Source organism: Somniosus microcephalus, chromosome 16 (assembly GCF_052327205.1).
Source record: "Somniosus microcephalus isolate GS21.2 chromosome 16, FLI_Smic_1.0, whole genome shotgun sequence".
Classification (NCBI taxonomy): Eukaryota; Metazoa; Chordata; class Chondrichthyes; order Squaliformes; family Somniosidae; genus Somniosus; species Somniosus microcephalus.
In genome coordinates, this window is record NC_141002.1 from 12,098,389 (window position 1) to 12,120,264 (window position 21,876).

Consider the following 21,876-nt stretch of genomic DNA (forward strand, 5'->3'; position numbering starts at 1 on the left):
AGTTGTTGTGACATCAGAGCACTTGTTCCAGTCTTCTCTCCTTTAATATCCTTGTTCTCTACTGCCGACCACCCTGGTTTCTCACCCACACATCCTCCCTGATTTCCTCCTTCAGCCTCTGGACTCAGTGACTCCTAATCCTTGGTCATTTCAATCTCCATTTCAACTTCCCTTGCCCTCTCTCCTCTGATTTTACTGCCCTCCTGTCGTCCTTTAACTCTCCTACCCATATTCGTAACTACCCCCTCATCTGGCTTCATACTTCCATGGTCTCAATCACTGACAAGGCCATCTCTGGCCAATGCGTTGTATCACCCACAACCCTCTACCTCTTTCCAACCCTACTTCCTTCTGCATCCACCCCTACAAAAAAACACTCTCTCATAGGAACAGGAGGAAGACATTCAGTTCCTAAGGTTTGCTCTGCCATTAGCTTAGATCATGGCTGATCTGCACCTCGACTCCATTTACCCACCTTCGCTCAATATCTCTTGATACCCTAAAATTCTATCAACCTCATAGGAATACATTGGATATATGGCACAGAAACAGGCCATTCGGCCCAACCAGTCCATGCCGGCGTTTATGCTCCACTTGAGCCTCCTCCTGTCTTTCCTCATCTAAATCTGTCAGCATAACCCTCTATTCCCTTCTCCCTCATATGCTTTGCTAGCCTCCCCTTAAATGCATCTATACTATTCACTTCAACCACTCCCTGTGGTAGCGAGTTCCACATTCTCACCACTCTTTGGGTAAAGAAGTTTCTTCTGAATTCCCTATTGGATTTCTGACTATCTTATATTGATGGCCTTTAGTTATGCTCTTCCCCACAAGTGGAAACATTCTCTCTCTATCCACTTTATCAAAATTTTTCATAATCCTAAAGACCTCTATTAAGTCACCACTCAGCCTTTTTTCAAGAGAAAAGAGACCCAGCCTGTCCATCCTTTCCTAACATAAGAACATAAGAAGTAGGAGCAGGACTAGGCCATACGGCCCCTCGGGCCTGCTCCACCATTCAATAGGATCATGGCTGATCCGAATCTAGACTCACGTCCACTTCCCTGCCCTCTCCCCATAACCCCTAATTCCCTTATCTGCTAGGAAACTGTCTATCTCCATTTTAAATTTATTTAATGTTGCAGCTTCCACAGCTCTCTGGGGTAGCAAATTCCATAGATTTACTACCCTCTGAGTGAAGAAGTTTCTCCTCATCTCAGTTTTGAAAGGGCAGCCCCTTATTCTTAGATTATGCCCCCAGTTCTAGTCTCACCCATCAGTGGAAACATCCTCCCCGCATCCACCCGATCAAGCCCTCTCACAATCTTATATGTTTCGATAAGATCGCCTCTCATTCTTCTGAACTCCAATGAGTAGAGTCCCAACCTACTCATCCTTTCCTCATACGTCAACCCCCTCATCTCCGGAATCAACCGAGTGAACCTTCTCTGAACCGCCTCGAGAGCAAGTATATCTTTTCTTAAATATGGAAACCAAAACTGCACGCAGTATTCCAGGTGTGCCCTCACCAATACCCTGTATAACTGCAGCAAGACTTCCCTGTTTTATAGCAAAATACTGCAGATGTTGGAAATCCGAAATAACAACAGAAAATGCTGGAAAAACTCAGCAAGTCAGGCAACATCCGTGGAGAGAAATTTGAGTTGACGTTTCGGGTTTGACCCTTCTTCAAAACTGAAACCCGAACCCGAAACGTCAACTCAAATTTCTCTCCACGGATGTTGCCTGACTTGCTGAGTTTTTCCAGCATTTTCTGTTGTTATTTCCCTGTTTAATACTCCATCCCCCTTGCAATAAAAGCCAAGATTCCATTGGCCTTCCTGATCACCTGCTGCACCTGCATACTAACCTTTTGTGTTTCATGCACCAGGACCCCCAGATCCCTTTGTACTGTAGCACTTTGCAGTTTCTCTCCATTTAGATAATAACTTGCTCTTTGATTTTTTCTGCCAAAGTGCATAACCTCACACTTTCCAACATTATATTGCATCTGCCAAATCTCTGCCCACTCACTTAGCCTGTCTATGTCCTTTTGCAGGTTTTTTTATGTCCTCCTCACTCATTGCTTTCCCTCCCATCTTTGTATCGTTGGCAAACTTGGATATGTTGCACTCGGTCCCTTCCTCCAAATCATTAATATAGATTGTAAAGAGTTGGGGTCCCAGCACTGACCCCTGCGGAACACCACTAGTTACTGATTGCCAGCCCGAGAATGAACAATTTATCCCAACTCTTTGTTTTCTGTTAGATAGCCAATCTTCCACCCATGCCAGTATATTACCCCCAATCCCGTGATTTCTTATCTTGATCAGTAATCTTTTGTGTGGAACCTTATCAAATGCCTTTTGGAAGTCCAAATACACTACATCCACTGGTTCCCCTTTATCCACCCTGCATGTTACATCATCAAAGAAATCGAGCAAATTTGAGAACAGTAACTCAGGTCACTATAATATTCAGTGACCCACCCTAGGGTTCTACAGCTCAAAGAGCAAATTTGTCAAACATGACTTCCCCTTCATATGTATACCCTCGCATGTCTGGTATCATCCTTGTAAATCTTCTCTGCACCCTCTCCAGTGCCTCTATATCCTTTTTATCAGTCAATTGGAGGTTTCAAGACTGATGTCGATAGATTTTTTTGTTAGGCAAGGGTACCAAGGGATATGGAACAAAGGTGAGTAAATAGAGTTGAGATGCAGATCCAATTGAACGGAACAGACTCGAGGGGCCAAATGGCCTACTCCTGTTCCTAGAACCTCAATAATGGTTTGTCGGACTTATTTACCACATTGGGAGCAATACATGATCCAATCAATATTTTAACCTACATGCTTTGCTGCTATGCCAATATACTGCCTACATGGTCCTTTCAATACATTGATTATTCCTTCAATGCAAAAGCTTCAAAATAGATGACACTAGGAAGCAAGATTTAAATCACCCCCTCCCTGCTGAGGTTCCTGCTTATTGCTGGGTCAGAGCACCACACTATCTACCAGAGCTGCAAGTTCATGGGAGTACCATCAGCTCCCAGCCAACACAACACCCTGACTTGACCATTGTTTCTTGGTCATCGCTGGGCATTTATTGCCCATCTCTAGTAGCCCTGATAAGGTGGCGGTGGGCCTTCTCCTTGAAAACTGTTTGATACAATTGTGTGTCTTGCTCGGCCACTTCATTTAAGTGTAAACCACGTTGGCATGGGACTGGAGTCACATATAGGCCAGACCGGGTAAGGGCGGCAAGTTCCCTTTTTTTACAACAATCCGACAGCTTCATGGTCACTTTACTGATACCAGATTTTATTTCTCTTCCTTCACCACACGGACTGCAGTTGTTCAAGAAGAAGGCCCACCACCACCTTCTCAGGGCAACTAAGGATGCGCAATAAATGCCGGCCGTACCAGCGAAGGCCACATCCAGAGAACAGTAACTCAGGTCACTATAATATTCAGTGACCCACCCTAGGGTTCTACAGCTCAAAGTGCTATGTCTTAACACAACCTGTTGCCTCTTGACACTCTCTTTTGCTGTGGTACAGCATGTTGTTTATTAAGCTAGAGTTATACTGTACTCGGTGCGAGCTGAAGATGGTCTCACACCTCAAGGCTTTAATGTGCTCGCTAGTCTCCTGTGTTATACAGCCACTTGATGCCTACCCAAAGTCACGTGGCATCAACACAAGAGTGGCAGGATAACTGCACCCTTAGTGTAATAGGAAGTGTATTCACACCAGCATCTACCTGTACCATGGTACCAATATATTAATTGTAAGCGAGGAAAATCTGGATGGTAAACCAGAACTAACAGACTTAGGTGTTACCCAGATCAATAGTTTTATTACGAGTGCACACGGGAGAACCACCTCAACCACCCCCAGCTAGAGGCACCGTTCTCAGAGGAAAAGTGACAATACAGCTTAGTTTATACAGTTTATTAGACAACACCCACTTATTACTAATGGGGTGTATACACGGGAATATTGATACTTCATTGGTTTACATGGCTAATCAATCAACTACTAAGCCTGTCCTTTGAACTTGAGTACCCTCTGGATATGTCAGTAAAAAGCTTGTCGACTGTAGGAGGCTTCATATTCATGAGCTATCTCTTACTCTTGTTATCGGTATGGGAAAGTATTTTCCAGCAGAGACATGGCTAGATGGATACAAAGCCACATTGAATTATGCAGCTGGCTGACTACTCTTCAAGGCCTTATTTGCTGCTACTCCTTAATCGTGCCTTTGTACTCTTATCTCTTCCAAGAACAGGCTCTTTCTAAACAGTTACCAAGTTGTAATTACAAGCAACACTTCAGAATGTCAGCTAATTTTTATTTATGTTAGTCTAAAAAGGGTTAATATAGCCAAGTATCCCTTGGTGCTTTGCGTTTCGTTTTCCAGCTAACAAGACTAAATGGTACCTTTCAGACAGTTTTATACCGGTCGAATATTGAGGACCCCTTTATATCCCTTAAACCAAATTTTATCCTAACGTTAATTATGCCCAGTGCCAGCACTTGCAGTTTGGGCTGGCTGTAAGGGTCCTGAGTTAATGAATGAATAAATAAACCTGATTTGGCAACAGGACAGCAAGGACCTGGTGTCTGCTTACTGACCGACGGCTAATGCAGAATTCAACTGCCCAACACCAGTAGACGAATTAAAAATAATTAATCATTGATTATTTTTATAAAGTGGGCTGAGGGTGAAACTCTTCTTTTTAAAGGGTGGTGCAAAATGTTTTAGGTGATGCAGGAGCTCTGGGCAAATTCCCCCCAACTTCACTGTGTTACGCAGTTCAGACACATTGCTGCCCCTGCCCTGAGTGAGAGAACAAGATCAGCAAAGGTATTACCTGGAGGAAGGGGATGGGAATCTCTTTCTGATGCCCATCGCAGGAGTTGTGTTGGGGCTTACTTCTGGCGAACCGATATAATATTTATTTATTTTAAAGGATTATAATATAAGCAGAAAAAGATAAAAAATGTTTCAGTTTCCCAATTAGAATTAGGAAGGGAATGGGTTCGAAGTGCGCTGCATATTATTCTGGTGCATATTTCCCGGGGTCTCCTGCGAAGGGGAATTCTGGCGCTTGGTTGAAGTGCCCTGTGAGGAAGATTGCCAGAGTGCCAATAGTAAAGAAGAGAAGCGCGATCCAGAAACAGGCCTTGACAATAAGTTTTCCAAACAGAATCCAGTTTTCGTTTTCCTGTAAGAATAGAACAAAAATAGTGGCCCAGAAATTAGGGTCGGGGGCTTGCCGCGGGTGCAAGCCCCATATCTGCACTTACCTAGCGCGCCAGCCGTTGTGCTCTCGGCGCGCATGGAATTCCGTTTTCTTGAGGAGCGCAGCCTGCGCAAAACGTCCAGCGTGGAGTGTAAGGGAGACCCGCCCTGTGAGGTCGCATTAGCATAGGACATGCCCCCAATCTTTCTCACAAGCTCCAAAGCCTTGGTACATGCAGAAGCAGCATGGTAAGTAGGTTCTTTGTATTTTTATGAATCTTTTGGTAACTTTTATAAACTTTTAAATACTTTTACATGAATTGGAAGAATCTTAAATAGTTTTAAAGAGATTTGAAGCAATTTAAAGAGTTTTAAAAGCCCTGAAAGCATTTTTTTCATTCATTTTATTTAATTAGCAAAGTGAAATGGCTGGAATGAGCACAATTCACGTCATTAAAAGAACTCAGAATTTCACTGACGATGACTTCAGCAATCTCCTCAACGAGGTGGAGGCGAAGCGCCTGCAGATCATTGGGAATGAGAAGTCCAGGGCGCCGCGAAAAGGACAGATGATAGCTTGGTCAGAAGTTGCCCAGGCTGTCAGCGCGAACTCCACCATTCCACGTACAGCGGAAAAATGCCGCAAAAAATTTCGTAACTTATTGCGATCTGTCAAGGTTTGTACAGTTATTAGAAAAGTCAACTGTAACATTGCTTTAAATTTAAATGAACTAGTTTTAAAAAGCTATTCAATGCATGTAGTATAGTCAAGTGACTTCTTGGTCCAGTCACCTGAAGTTGCAATAAAATTTTATGGCTTTGGGGCCAGCTCAGGGTCATCTATTGTGCTCTTATCTTGATTCCACTGGTTTGAGCTGTAAAAATTCAATTAGTGAGTGAAAAAAACACCCAGTCTTCAAAGCATTTGGGGTCCCTGTCTGAAATGCAGGTGGGTGTTTCATATTTTCTGCTTTCATTTTTGAGTAAAAGTGCTCACAACGCCAGAGAACGTGCACTGACAGGCGGTGGTGTTGTCACGCTAAGGGATTTAACCGAACATGAGGAAAGGGTCCAGCAGCTGTTTGGATTTACTAGTGATCGCCCCTCGGCTGATTTTCAATCAGAGATTGGTACACCTGAACGTGAGTTGCGCTGGCCAGCTATATGTTTAAAAATGTTAGGTGTGTGCTGAATATCTGTGATGTGGCAGATCATGCTTTACCTTTGCAAATGTTTACTGTTTCCTTTCCACAGTTGGACAGCATACCTCTCACACACGGGATGAGCAGTGCGTTGAGTCTGCGGCCACAGAGGGCATTGGGGAAGGGGTTGCTGATGCAGTGGGAGCAGTAAGGGAGGTGGTGGAGGAGCAGGAGCAACTTGTGCTATGCCAGCTAGTGCAAGAGGAGTGTATGGACCCTGCGTTGCTGCACAGTATCTCACCATCTCCTGGGGCCCCTCTGGCTCTGTGCAAGGCACTGATGACTGTAGCCCCACAGACAGACACCAGCTTGATACTGCAGCGCAGGCGGGAGGAGCAGAAAGACATTTACTAGAACAGCACTTACAAGCTGAGGTGCAACAGATTGAAGGTTTCAGTCAATTGATGTGTTCTCTTACTGAGAAGGATGTTGACTCTAGAGCTGCTATCAAGCAGGGAATCGATAATCTTGGCATTACACTTCATCATATAGCATTGCAGTTGGTGTTGCTTAATGAGAATCTCGTTCGACTATTTAATTCGCATGAACCACATTCTGCTGCCATTATTTTGACTCCCGCAGAAGTGCCCTTACCTGCTCCCAGTGCAGAAACAGTGCGGGCCCAGGAGCCAGCTGGTCCGCCAGTCATGATGCAAGCAAACGTGGGCTTGCAGCAGCAGCAACCCTGTCATGAGGCAATTGCTGAAGAGCAAGAGATGGCACACAGGGGCCTTTCAAGTGGCAGCAGAGGGCTGCAGTTACGGGGAGGGAGAAGGCGCAGGAGACGTTAGGGTGTCACCTTTTGCGCAATGCACCTCCTTTGACCCTCAGGCACAGATGCGAGGGGGCAAATCGTTCAATTGTTTAATTTTTCATTTTATTTACATGTTAAATGTTGTCTTTGCTTTTTTCATTGAAATGTATATTTGTGACTGAAAGGATATGTAACCTTTTATTTAAAAAGTACAGCCTGTAGTCACTTTGAAAAAAAATTCAACTTTTATTTTCGCAAAATTATTTTTACAACAACTGTTTGAAATTTAGAAAATAGCTAGCTTCCATCTTGAATATCTTTATTGCACTAAGAAACCAAAAAAAGTTACTTTAAGCTGTTTACAAAGTTTTTTCCAAATTATTTATGTTTGCGAATGTTTGAAAAGTTGAAAATAGCTAGTTAACATCTTGAATGTCTTAATTGCAATAAAAAACCAAAAAAAGTCACTTTAAACTGTTTACAAAGTTTTTTCTGGACTATTCATGTTTACGAATCTTTGAAAAGTAGAAAATAGCTAGTTAACATTTAAAAGTTATAAACTATCTACATCAAAACTGAACCTGAAAAGTCTTTGATGCTGCAATAAAAGTTCACTGTTTCATTTTAAATTGTGTCTGCTCCTTTCTTTGCCTTGCTGGGGGAGGGGTAGGTACAAGGCGACACTACCTCGTGAAGGTGTTGGCTACTAGCAGTTCCCGAGCAGCCTTACTTTCGGCAGCACTTGGCTCCTCCCCATCAGGCCTGGCCACAGGCACATTGGCTTCGCTTATATCCTCCATTTCAGCAGGGAGCTCTTCTGCAGTGTTAAGGGTCAGTCCTTCCTGCAGGGCAAAGTTATGCAAAGCACAACAGGCCATCACAATCCTTGCTACTTTCTGGTGAGAATACTGCAAGGTCCCCCCTGACCTATCCAGGCACCGGAAGCGTGATTTCAGAACTCCGATTGTCCTCTCCACCACTTGACGTGTGGACACATGTGCCTGGTTGTATCTCTCCTGAGCCTCATTATTGGTCTTGCGGTAGGGAGTCATCAGCCATGGTCTTAGCAGGTAGCCCTTGTCACCCAATATCCATGCGGATCCTGGAGGCAATTTGCTGAGGGCATCATATAAGTTCGAGTTACGGAGGACGAAGGAGTCATGATTACTTCCCCGGTGCGCTGCATTCACATTTAGGATCCTGAGGTGCGCATCACATACTATCATTACATTCAATGAATGACACCCCTTCCTGTTGATGTATGTCACAGGTGCATCCACTGGTGCCTTCAATGCAATATGGGCTCCATCAACGGCCCCAATCACTTTGGGGAATCCAGCAATGCGATGAAATGCAAGGGCCATCTCCTTTTGATGTCGAGTGGACAAGTCAAACTTAATGAACTCTGAAAGCCTACGGAAAATGGCATCTGTGACCTGGTGAATGCAGACCCTCGCAGCATTCTTGGAGATGTTGCTTATGTCACCGGTGCCTACTTGAAATGACCCACTTGCAAAGAAGTTCAAAGCTGTGGTTACCTTCATGTTCACTGACAAGGCAGTGCGAGTCTTCGAGCATGTTTGAGGGTCCTCCTTCAACATGTCACATAGTCGGCTGATTGCCTCTTTACTGAAGCGCAGCCTCCTCACACACAACTCCTCCGACAGCATCTCAAATGATCGCCTCTCCCTGTACACTATCTGGGGTGGGTAGTAGTTCCTTCTGATCAGGAGACAGTTATGGTTCCTCACTCTTCTATGTTGTTCCCTGGCATTTCGAATTCTCTGAAGCAAAATTGCACAGAGCATCAGGGCACCATTTCTAGAGGGCATGTTTCTCGTTCACAGGCTTCCTCTTTACACAGACATCCTAGTAAGGAAAAAATGGAAAGAGTTGTTAAAGTAATTTTAAAAAAGTGAGTGGCTAGAAAATCACCTTGGGCTATGGCAGGAAACATGCGATATCGGCTTGGGAACACGTCATACCCGCCCGATGAATATCACAATCCGAGATGATTTTCCAATAACTAACATTTTCTGAAAGTCATACATACATACATACATACATTCATACACATACTGAAAGGAATATATACATACATACACATACTTAAAGGAATATATACAGACATACATACTTACTTAAAAGAATATATATTACTGATGAAAAGTTTCTTTTTTTAAAATTTTGTAAATGTTAAATTATTCATTTTTAAACAGTCATTTTCGCATTTACTAAAAAAATCAAATTCAATTAGGCCTTGCACACAGCAAGAGTTGCTCCTTATAACTACAGTACTAAAACCCATTTAAAAAAAAAATTTAAAGTTGGAAACTTACCTCAGACTTTCTTAAAATAACTTTGCTCCCTTTCACAATTAAAAATGTTCCGTTTAGTAGCCCCAGTGCTGAAAGAGTTCTTCCTCCTGCTCGTTACGGAGCTTCTGCCAAGGCTTTACTCATGCTTTTTAAATGTGCAAATGCTGGGGACTTACCCGCACTGCACCAATTCAGAAAAACGCCGAAGTTCAATGCGCACGTGCTGCCTCATACGTCGCATGCGTTCCACCTCTGAACCCCTGCTTTCAGGGGAACGGACGTGCAGGTTTCCCGCGCATTCGCTGTGCATGCAGAAAACCGGCAATTCCATTGGGCCCACGTGTGAGTACCCTGTGCGTACTCACCCGTGGAGACCCGAATTTCTGGGCCTTTGTGATTGTAAATTTAGCAGTGCTGTGGTTTCACTGCAGCTGATCCCAGTTGTTTATGCGAGCCCGCTAAACGCTAATATCTTGATCTAGTTAGTTGAAAAGTATACATATACACACATTTCATGTCAGTTACACTTAAGATGTGTTTCACACTTAAGATACCAAGTAGTGTCTGATTCAAATTGCTGCCGCACTTTAAGCAGAGGGAGGTGGAAGGGTATAAACAAACATAGTCATTCAGAATCTACAGATAAACTCTCCAGTAACTGAAAATACCGATTCTACAAAGTCTGCAGCTTCTTTATTGACCAGCTTGTGAACTCATGCAATGCTTACTTAACATCAATTAAGCTTTGTAACCTTAAACAGACACTTTAGCAGCAGAATGCTACATTACGTAGTAAAATGTTGCTGTCCTTCTATATCACAACAGTGACTGGTGATCACACTTCAAAAGTACATCATTGGTTGTGAAACACTTTGGGACATCCTGAGGCCGTGCAAGGTGCTATATAAGTGCATGTTTCTTTTTTGTTACCCTTATAAGACAGCACATCCTCACTTACTAATAGCAATGTCAGATCTGTGATTACGTATAGGTTTGAAGATCAAACCACACCTGAGACATCAAACTGTGACGTGGAAATTCACATCAGGATTTAATTACAACAACAACAACTTACATTTATATAGTGCCTTAAATGTAGTAAAACATTCGAATGCGCTTCACAGGAGCATTATCAGACAGGTGACTAAAAGCTTGGTCAAAGAGGTAGGTTTTAAGGAGCGCCGTAAAGAAGGAAAGGTAGAGAGGGAGGGAATTTCAGAGAGCAGCCTGGGCCTCGGTTTAACGTCTCATCCGAATGACGGCACATGACATGCCCGCTCTTCACAACTAGACTGTGAGGCTCAGCCGGTTATTCAGTCACGGTTGGAGGAGCTGCAGAGTGATTTGAGCTGTTCAACATTGCTGGGGGGAGGGGAAAGGACATAATATTCAAGCCAGATATCATCCTCACCTGATTTGTATACACACGCTTCTCACTCTCGCTCTCTCACAGACACACAAACTCGCACTCACGCTCTTGCTCTTATTCACACTCTCGCACTCACACACACACTCACACTTACAGACACACTGGGGGCGATTTTCCCAGCCCGAGGAGGCGGGTTTGGAGGCGGGACAGTTGGCAAAATGGCAAAAACTGAAGGCGGGTTCAGAACCCGCCTCCGCGCAATTTTGCCGGAGGCGGGTTTGATGGGTGCGATTTGGTCCCGCCTCCATCAGTCGGGAGAGGTAGTTAAGACCCTTAAATAGTAGTTAAGGGGCCTCTATAATCCTATTTTGACAGGCCTTCATTATTTTACCACATTTTCAGCGTGTTGCACGACACTCCTAAATCACGCCAGCTAATCCTGGCGGGTTGACAAGTGGGTGGCCTCCTCACAGCTGCAGCGCCACCATTAAAACTGAGCTTTCATCAGGGAGCAGTTGCAGGTGGCAGAACTTTTGTTCCACAGGTCTTTTAGCACTTTTAGCAGGCCTACCAAAGTCGGAGGTGCTGCAGCTTCTATCTCTCAACTGTGGGACCTCCTCGGAAGACCCTCTCCCCGCTTGGACTGAGCGCTTCCTCAACAGTGGTATCTGCCAGCAGCATGGGAACCATTTATTTCCTTTCACCATGGACCTCAGATTCGGATGAGGAGCAGCCACGGCAGCAGCAGGACCAGGCAGCTCAGCAGCAACAGCAGCAGGAGCCCCAACTTCCTGCTCACCCACCTGATGCTACACAGGGCAGAAGGCATCAGTGCATGGAAGCACATCGTGCAAGGAATGCACTCATCCTGGCCAGATTTGCATAGGTTGCCCATTGTGGCACATGTGCTTAGCTGCTTCTTAACACAGGATAGACAATGGACATGACTCTCTGGCCTCCTTTCACTCTGATCACCAACCTGACCACGCAAGTGTCACGGAGCCCGCAATGTGGAGCTGCCTAAGCCGAAATAACAGATGCCATCACGCCAACTGTTTGCCATCACCTAATTTTAATACATTCCCACAGAGATGGCATTTCACCAATAAACAGAAACAATCACCCAATCTGCACACAGATCTGGAGGTTATATCCTTTGCCAGCTGGACCCACACAGCCTTGGTTTCTTTGGGAGGCCTCTTCCTCCCAGAAGAGGGGAAAAGCACCTCCGTGCTAGCTTGCGCCCCCGCAACCAGTGTACCCAGTGCCTCATCCGAGAACCTCAGGGAGGCCCTTGCCTTGGAGCTGGCCATTCTTCAAGGAGATAACAGCTTGGAGGTGGTGCAGCATCGACTAAAAAACAGTGGAATGAGCTAAGGCAGCAAGCAGCCCTTAAATGAAGCTGGATAAGTGACATCAGCAGAAGTCAGTTTCAGTCCCAAAACACTAATTGGCCCAGGGGAGCCTACGGGCTGGATTTTAATTCAGGGCCAGGCTCGGGTCATGTAATCCGCATTTCGTGTTATCCACCAAATCTAAATCGATGTGGGAGATTGATGCGATTTTAATTAATTGGCTAATTGAGTTCCAACGTGTGGGAACCCATGGCAAATGAGTTTTTCCAGCCTGAAAGTCGCCTCCGATGACGTCATCATTGCTGCTGCATTTAAGGTCTGCAACAAGCCTTGCTTCTTCTGCAGGCTGCCAACCTTTTGGCCTTTCATGCTACAGGGACCTGGAGGCAGAATGACCAGCCAGAGACCTAGGTCTGCTCCCAGGTTTAATGATGTTGCCTTGCAGGCTTTAGTTGAGGGAGCAAGGGCTCATAAATAGGTGCTCTTCCCTTCTTCAGGGAGGAAGAAGCCTCCCCAGCAGACCAAGGCTGTGTAGATCCAGGTGGCAGAGGAGGTCAACTCATTATCAGTAACCCGCAGAACCTGGATTCAGTGCAGGAAGAGATTTCATGACCTTCTGCGCACTGGAAAAGTGAGTATAAATTTCCCATCACCCTCAATCTGATCCCCATTGCCTTTCCTCCCCAGTACTCAGCTTTAGCAATCTCTTCCTCCACATCCCACTTGACACTGACATCCATGCACCCTTACCCATTCCCTCTCTCTCTATGGTCACATTCACCTAACTATTCGACTATGCAGCCCTCACACTCCCTATCACTGTGATGCTATGCAGACAACTGACAACACACAGGGAGGGCCCTTGGTCTTGCCACCTCACTCCATCTTTGTCTCCTTCTAAATATCTATGATATGGAATCTCTACGCTCACTCCTTCATTCTCACTCAACCTCCACTTGTCTCCCTCATTGCAGGAAAAGAGAGCTCACAATAAGCGAGAAAGAGCGAGGACAGGAGGAGGACCACCCTCAGTAGCCCACCTCACCCCCTGGGAGGAGACGCTCCTGGAGATCGTAGGAGTGGAGGAAGATGCGCAAGTGGGGGACGGACAGAGGGGTGCATCACAGCAAGCTGGTGACAGAATAGTTTTCCATCTCTCTCATTGACATTGCATGAGTCGCTGATAATGATTCTGAAGCTCTGACAGATGGACTTATGATCATCTGCAATATGCAATGTGCATGTAACCTTGGCATCAAATCTCTGACTCTTTCTTTTACTCCCCCACAGGACTATCGCAAGCATCTGTTCCCCCTAGCCAGGAGGAAGAGCATGAGCCTCAAGACTCCTCAGAGGAAGCTGCAACCTCTGAGGGTGCAGCGCAGCAGAATTCAGCGCATCCAGCACCAGCGCAGACACTCACACCTCGGTGGGACCTTCGGGACACGGAGTAGTGTTGTCACCTGGTGTATCACAGCTCACAAGTGAGCATCAGCAGATTGTGGAGACACGGACAGCAGTGGAGAATCCTAGTCGGAGGGCGCAGGACTCTGCCAGCTCGGCTCAGCTGCATGTCGACCCTCTGCCTCTGGGTCCATCCATAAGATCAGCGGTGCTGGAACTCCAGGAACAGATGCAGGAGTCTCTGGCAGGTTTTGTCTCCAGGGTTGCTGCGAGTGTGGAGCGAATGGAGGAATCCATAGCGAACATGAGCAGAGCCTTTGTGGAGTCATTGGCGCATGAACGCATCACCATGTAAAGGATGCCAACCTCCATGGAGGTGATAACTCACCAGAGTGCAGAAAACATGGTGAGTGTTCAGAATAGAATGACATCTCTGGAGGAGCGATGGTCATCTATTGAACAGAGAAACCAGACCTTCATGGAAGTCCTTCTGAGTAGGACTGCCAGTGCAGATACAGGTCCCCATGGCCCCCCTGATGTGCAGCAAGGTGCTCTCAAGCCACTTGCAAGCACTGAGGGGGACCTGACCCATGAGAGGGAAGTTGGTGGCAGACATCAAGGAAGTGGGGACTCCTCTCCAAGCACTCACACTTCCATGCCACTGCGGAGCCTTCGGTCAGAGCCCCACCAGAGTCCACACCCAACTGAGATCGGCATCTCAACCCCTGCAGAGCCGCAGGAGCAGTAGACTGTTGACGAGCCCTCACAGGCTCGCCATCCCAGAGGATGCCCGCCAAAGCTGTCGAGACAGGAGCAGCAGGAAAGTGAGCAATGGGCCTCCACATCTGCTGAAGCCACAATGGGAAGCACCACGTAGGAGCATGCGTAAGAGAAAGATACTGCACAAATAGTCACAAGGGTAGTCACTTGGGTGAAATTTGATATTTTATGTGAAAAAGCCGTCAGATTAATAATGTAAATAAAAAATCTGATGGCTACTGATGCAGTTGTGGCGTGTGTCATTTCGCGAATGGGACTTTCACATTGAGGGCTTACGATTACTTGCAATTGTCAGTATGGCGGTAAGTTAAGAAGCTGCGAGGCAAAAGTGCTTAATTGGCTAGGCTAAGCAAATCTGGCCAAGATGAGTACGTTCCTTGCATCCCGGGCAGCAATGTTCTCACGTACTGCTGCCATTGGTTGATGGGCCTCTGCAAGGTGTTCATTTTTGCTCTCCTCCTCGTCCTCCTCATCTGAGGAGGATATGTGACGATCCACTTGGTCCTCAGGAATCAGCAAGCCACGACGCTGTGCCATGTTGTGAAGTGCACAGCAAACCACGACGATTCTGGAGACGCTGGCTGCTGAGTACTGCAGGACTCCACCTGATCTATCCAGGCATCTGAAGCGCATCTTCAGCAAACCGATAGTTTGCTCGATTATGGCTCTAATGGACATGTGGCTGGAGTTGTAGCTCTCCTCAGCTTCGTTGGATGGTCTCCTCAACGGCGTCATTAGCTACATCCTCAGGGGATAGCTCTTGTCTCCAAGTAGCCATCCGTTAAGTTAGTCTGGCGGACTGAATAGCGGAGGCACACTAGACTGGCGCAGTATGAAGGAGTCATAGCAACTGCCAGCGTAGTTAAGAACATAAGAACATAAGAAATAGGAGCAGGAGTAGGCCAATCGGCCCCTCGAGCCTGCTCCGCCATTTAATAAGATCATGGCTGATCTGATCCTAACCGCCAATCTACTATCACAGAACCATCCCCTGAATCTAACAGAATTAGACACACGAAATAGGAGCAGGATCAGGCTACACGGCCCCTGGGCCCGCTCCGCTACCCACAGGGCCATGTCCGATCCGAACCTAGACTCGTGTCCAAATTCCTGCCCGCTCCCCGTAACCCTTAATTCCCTTTTCTTCTAGGAAACTGTCTATTTCTGTTTTAAATTTATGTAATGATGTAGCTTCTACAGCTTTTTGGGGCAGCATATTTCATGGACCTACCACCCTCTGAGTGAAGTAGTTCCTCCTCATCTCAGTTTTGAAAGAGCAGCCCCGTATTCTAAGACTATGCCGCCTAGTTCTAGTTTCACCCATCATCGGGAACATCCTCCCCGCATCCACCCGATCCAACCCCTTCACAATCTTATATGTTTCAATAAGATCGCCTCTCATTCTTCTGAACTCCAATGAGTAGAGTCCCAATCTACTCAACCTCTCCTCATATGTCCATCCCCTCATCCCCGGGATTAACCGAGTGAACCTTCTTTGTACTGACTCGAGAGCAAGTATGTCTTTTCTTAAGTATGGACACCAAAACTGTATGCAGTATTCCAGGTGCGGTCTCACCAATACCTTGTACAACTGAAGCAATACCTCCCTATTTTTATATTCTATCCCCCTAGCAATGAAAGCCATTGGCCTTCTTAATCACTTGCTGCACCTGCATATTAACCTTTTGAGTTTCGTGCACCAGGACCCCCAGATCCCTTTGTACTTCAGTACTTTCCAGTTTCTTGCCATTAAGATAATAATTTGCTCTACGATTTTTCCTGCCTAAGTGCATAACCTCACACTTTCCAGTATTGTATTCCATCTGCCAAATCTCTGCCCACTTACTTAGCCTGTTTATGTCCCCTTGCAGGTTTTTTATGTCCTCCTCACTCACTACTTTCCCTCCCATCTTAGTATCATCTGCAAACTTTGATATGTTACACTCGGTTCCCTCCTCCAAATCGTTAATATAGATTGTAAAGAGTTGGGGACCCAGCACCAACCCCTGCGGAACACCACTAGTTACTGATTGCCAGTCTGAGAATGAACCATTTATCCCAACTCTCTGCCTTCTGTTAGATAGCCAATCCTCTATCCATGCCAGAATATTACCCCCAATCCCGTGATTTTTTATCTTAAGCAATAATCTTTTGTGTGGCACCTTGTCAAATGCCTTTTGGAAGTCTAAATACACTACGTCCACTGGTTCCCCTTCATCCACCCTATATGTTACTTCCTCAAAGAACTCCAGCAAATTTGTCAAACATGACTTCCCCTTCATAAAACCATGCTGACTTTGTCCTATTAAATGATGATTATCCAAATGTCCTGTTACTGTCTCCTTAATAATGGACTCCCAAATTTTACCTACCACAGATGTTAGGCGAACCGGTCTACAGTTTCCAGTCTTCTGTCTACTGCCCTTTTTAAATAAGGGTGTTACATTAGCAGTTTTCCAGTCTGCCGGGACCTCTGCTGAATCCAGGGAGTTTTGGAAAATTATTACCAATGCATCCACAATCCCTACCGTCGCTTCCCTCAAGACCCTAGGAAGTAAGCCATCAGGTCCAGGTGATTTATCCGCCTTGAGTCCCAATATTTTACCGAGTACCACTTCTTTAGTGATTTTGATCGTGTTTAGCTCCTCCCCCCCTATAGCCCCCTGTTTGTCCAGTGTTGGGATATTCTTAGTGTCTTCTACTGTAAAGACTGATACAAAATATTCATTCAGTGTTTTTGCCATCTCCATATTTCCCACCATTAATTTCCCGGTCTCATCCTCTAAGGGACCAACATTTACTTTAGCCACCCTTTTTCTTTTTATATCACTATAAAAACTCTTACTATCTGTTTTTATATTTTTTGCTAATTTACTTTCATAATCTATCTTCCCTTTCTTAATCAATTTTTTAGTTATTTTTTGCTGCCTTTTAAAGTTTTCCCAATCCTCTATCCTCCCACTAGATTTGGCTACCTTATATGCCCTTGTTTATAGTCAAATACTATCCTTAATTTCTTTACTTAGCCATGGATGGCTGTCTTTTCTTTTACACCCTTTTCTTCTCAGTGGAATATATATTTTTTGGAAGTTGTAAAATAACTCCTTAAATGTACACCACTGATCATGTATCGTCTTACCCTTTAATCTATTTTCCCAATCCACTCTACTCAATTCCGCTCTCATACCTTCATAGTCTCCTTTATTCAAGCTTAGCATGCTTGTTTGAGATCCAACCTTCTCACCCTCTAATTGAATATGGAATTCAACCATGTTATGGTCACTCATTCCAAGGGGATCCTTTACTAGGACATTTTTAATTAATCCTGTCTCGTTACACAGGACCAGATCTAAGGTTGCTTGCCCCCTGGTCGGCTCAGTTACTTACTGCTCAAGAAACCCATCCCTAATACACTCAATGAACTCATCCTCAAGGCAGCCCTGCCCAATTTGATTTGTCCAATTAATATGATAGTTAAAATCCCCCATAATTATAGATGTTCCCTTATTACAAGCCTCAACTATTTCCTGATTGATACTCCGTCCAACATAGTTGCAACTGTTCAGAGGCCTATAGACTACGCCCACTAGTGTTTTTTTCCCCTTATTATTCCTTACCTCCACCCAAACTGTTTCATTTTCCTGATCTTTTGACCCAATATCATTTCTCTGTATTAAAGTGGTTCCTTCCTTTATTAACATAGCGATCCCACCTCACCTTCCTTCCTGCCTGTCCTTCCTGATCGTTAAATAACCTGGTATGTTTAATTCCCAGGCATTGTCACCCTGCAGCCATGTTTCTGTAATGGCCACAAGATCATACCCATATGTAGTTATTTGTGCCATTAACTCGTCTATTTTGTTACGAATGCTACGTGCATTCAGATAGAGAACTTTCAAATATGTTTTGTGACACTTAGTTCCTGCTTTTGCCCTTTTTATTACTTTACCTTTCACTCCATACCTTCTGCCCCTTCCTGACACGCTCTGGTTTTTAATTTCCCCACTGCTACCTAAATCTATGACCTTCTCTGTTGTCATTTTTATTATTTGCACTCTAGGAACCTCCCTCCCACTAGTTAGTTTAAAGCCCTCTCTACAGCCCTAGTTATATGATCCGCCAGGACTCTAGTCCCAGCACTGGCCAAGTGAAGCCCGCCCCAACGGAACAGCTCCCTCCTGCCCCAGTACTGGTGCCAGTGTCCCAGGAAGCAAAACCCATTTCTCCCACACCAGTCTTTGAGCCACGCATTTAACTCTCTAATTTTATTTGTCCTAGCCAAATTCGCTCGTGGCTCAGGTAATAATCCAGAGATTATTACCCTTGAGGTTCTGTTTTTTAATTTGACCCCTAGCTGCTCATACTCCTTTAACAGAACCAGCTTCCTAGTCCTATCTATGTCGTTTGTACCAACATGGGCCATGACAACTGGATCCACCCCCTCCCACTGCAAGTTTCTTTCCAGCCCAGAGGAGATGTCCTTAACCCTGGCAACGGGTAGGCAACACAGCGTTCCGGACTCTCGCTCTTGACTGCAGAGAACTCTCTCTATCCCCCTAATAATACTATCCCCTACCACTACAACATTTCTATTTACTCCCCCCTCTTGAATGGCCCCCCGTTCCACGGTGCTGTGGCCAGGTTGCTCATCCTCCCTGCAGTCCCTGCTCCCGTCCCCAGAGGGAGTAAGAACCTCAAACCTGCTGGACAAGAGCAAGGGCTGCGGCTCCTCCAGCTCTACCTCCTGGATCCCCGTACCTGCCTCACTTGGCACAAATATGCAAAGTTTCCTTCTTGCGGTCACATACCAGCTGAACATTAAGGGAGTGGAAGCCCTTGCGGCTGACAAAAATACCTGGATTGTGATGGGGTGCCTTAAGGGCCACGTGTGTGCAGTCAACGACACCCTGCACCCTTGGAAAGCCTGCCAGATTAACTAATCCAACCGCATGCGCCGTGACACTTTCTTGATCCTTGGTGAAATTGATGTGATTGTCCGCGATGGCAAAGAGGGCATCGGTTACCTGCGTGATGCAAATGTGTGCGGCCGCCTGGGAGATGCCGCTGATGTCTGCTGCTGATCCCTGGAATGAGCCTGAGGCAAAAAAGTTGAGTGTGGTGGTGACTTTGACGGCCACTGATAAGGGTTGTCCACCTGGTCCTCTGGGCTCCAGGTCTTGTTGCAGCTTTGCACAGATGTCACTCACTACCTCTCGCGAAAGTCGGAGCCGCCTTTGGCACTGCTGCTCAGACATGTTGAGGTAGCTGACCCTGTGTCTGTAGACCCTGTTTGGGGGGGTATCTCCTGTGCCGATGGGCTTCCATGCGCTGGCCCCTTCCGGCCTGTGCATCTTCAAGTGGGTGAGCAGCAGCTTGGCGTTCCTGTTGGTGCTGCTGATGTTGGTGCTGCTGTTGTTGGTGCTGTTGTTGTTGTTCCTGGTTCTGCTGGTGCCACGGCTGGTCTTCGTCCTCATCTAATGTCCAGAATGGAAGGAAATAAATGGCTCCCATGCTTCTGGTATATGCCTCAGTTGAGGAAGTGCTCAGTGAAGGTGGTGAGAGGGGTTTCCCAGGAGGTCACACTGGAGATGGATGTCAGGCTCCAAACTTCCACAGCTGTGGTTATGCCTTCTAAAAGTTCGCCCAGACCTGAGGCTACAAAGTCCTGCCACCTGCAAATGATGGCTGATCAAATCTCCTACTTAATGGTTGAGCTGCAGCTGATAGTCAGCAATCCAATTGTGCTCCCGCCAGGTTTCACCATCATGCTTCATGTGGGAAAAGGGTTAAAATCGCAAAGGCCTATCAAAATGGCAATTTAGTGCTTGTTAAGGGCCTTAATGGCCAAAGAGGCGGGACCTTTAGACATGAATTAATGAGGTGGGGTTGGGCCCGCCCGCCAGTTTTTGCAATTTTAACCACCCACACGCCTCCAATCCTGCCTCCACGGCCCAATGAAAATCCTGCCCTTCAGCTCTGAAATCAACTGGCCAATTAGGGGAAAATTGCAAATTTTTCCCACCTCTCAGTGGAGGTAGGTTTGGAACCCACCCAAACCAAAACCCGCTTCCATTGGGAAAATCGCGCCCACTCACACACAGGGCCAGAAGCTATGGCTGAAATTTTCTCTCCCTCTGGGTTCGCTTGGGCCAATTATATATAACCCACTCCTCCGACATCGCCCCAGCTGAGAACAGCTTAAAAGAAAGACTTGCATTTATACAGCGTCTTTCACAACCTCAGGACATCCCAAAGTGCTTAGTTAGGCCACAGCTAGAGTACTGCGTACAGTCCTGGTTACCACATTACAGGAAAGATGTGATTGCGGTAGAGAGAGTATAGAGGAGATTTACGAGGATGTTGCCAGGACTGGAGAATTTTAGCTATGAGCAAAGATTGGATAGGCTGGGGCTGTTTTATTTGGAACAGAGGAGGCTGAGCCGAGATTTAATTTAGGTGTATGAAATTTTGAGGGGCCTAGATAGAGTGAATAGGGAGGACCTATTTCCCTTAGGAGAGAGGTCAATAACCAAGGGGCATAGAATTAAAGTAATTGGTAGAAGGATTAGAGGGGAGTTGAGGATTTTTTTTCAAGCAGTGGGAGGTGGGTGTCTGGAACACACTGCTTGAAAGGGTAGTAGAGGCAGAAACCCTCATCGCATTTAAAAGTACTTGGATATGCACTTGAAGTGCCGTAAATTACAAGGCTACAGATCAAGAGCTGGAAAGTGGGATTAGGCTGGATAGCTCTTTTTCAGCCAGCACAGACACGATGGGCCTAATGGCCTCCTTCTGTGCTGTAAACCTCTATAACTTTGAGATAATGACCAGATAATCTGTTTTTGTATGTTGGTTGAGGGATAATTATGGGCTACAATACCAGGATACCCCTGCACTATTTGAAATAGTGGCATGGGATATTTTACATCCACCCGAGAGGGCAGATAGTGCCTCAGTTTAATGTCTCATCCTAAACACAGACCTCCGACTGTGCAGCACTCCTTCAGTACTGCCCCTCCGACAGTGCAGCGCTCCGTCAGTACTGCCCCTCCGACAGTGCAGCGCTCCCTCAGTACTGCCCCTCCGACAGTGCAGAACTCCCTCAGTACTGCCCCTGGAACAGTGCAGCGCTCCCTCAGTACTGCCCCTCCGACAGTGCAGCGCTCCCTCAGTACTGCCCCTCCGACAGTGCAGTGCTCCCTCAGTACTGCCCCTGGAACAGTGCAGAGCTCCCTCAGTACTGCCCCTGGAACAGTGCAGTGCTCCCTCAGTACTGCCCCTGGAACAGTGCAGAGCTCCCTCAGTACTGCCCCTGGAACAGTGCAGAGCTCCCTCAGTACTGCCCCTGGGACAGTGCAGCACTCCCTCAGTACTGCCCCTGGGACAGTGCGGCGCTCCCTCAGTACTGTCCCTCTGACAGTGCAGCGCTCCCTCAGTACTGT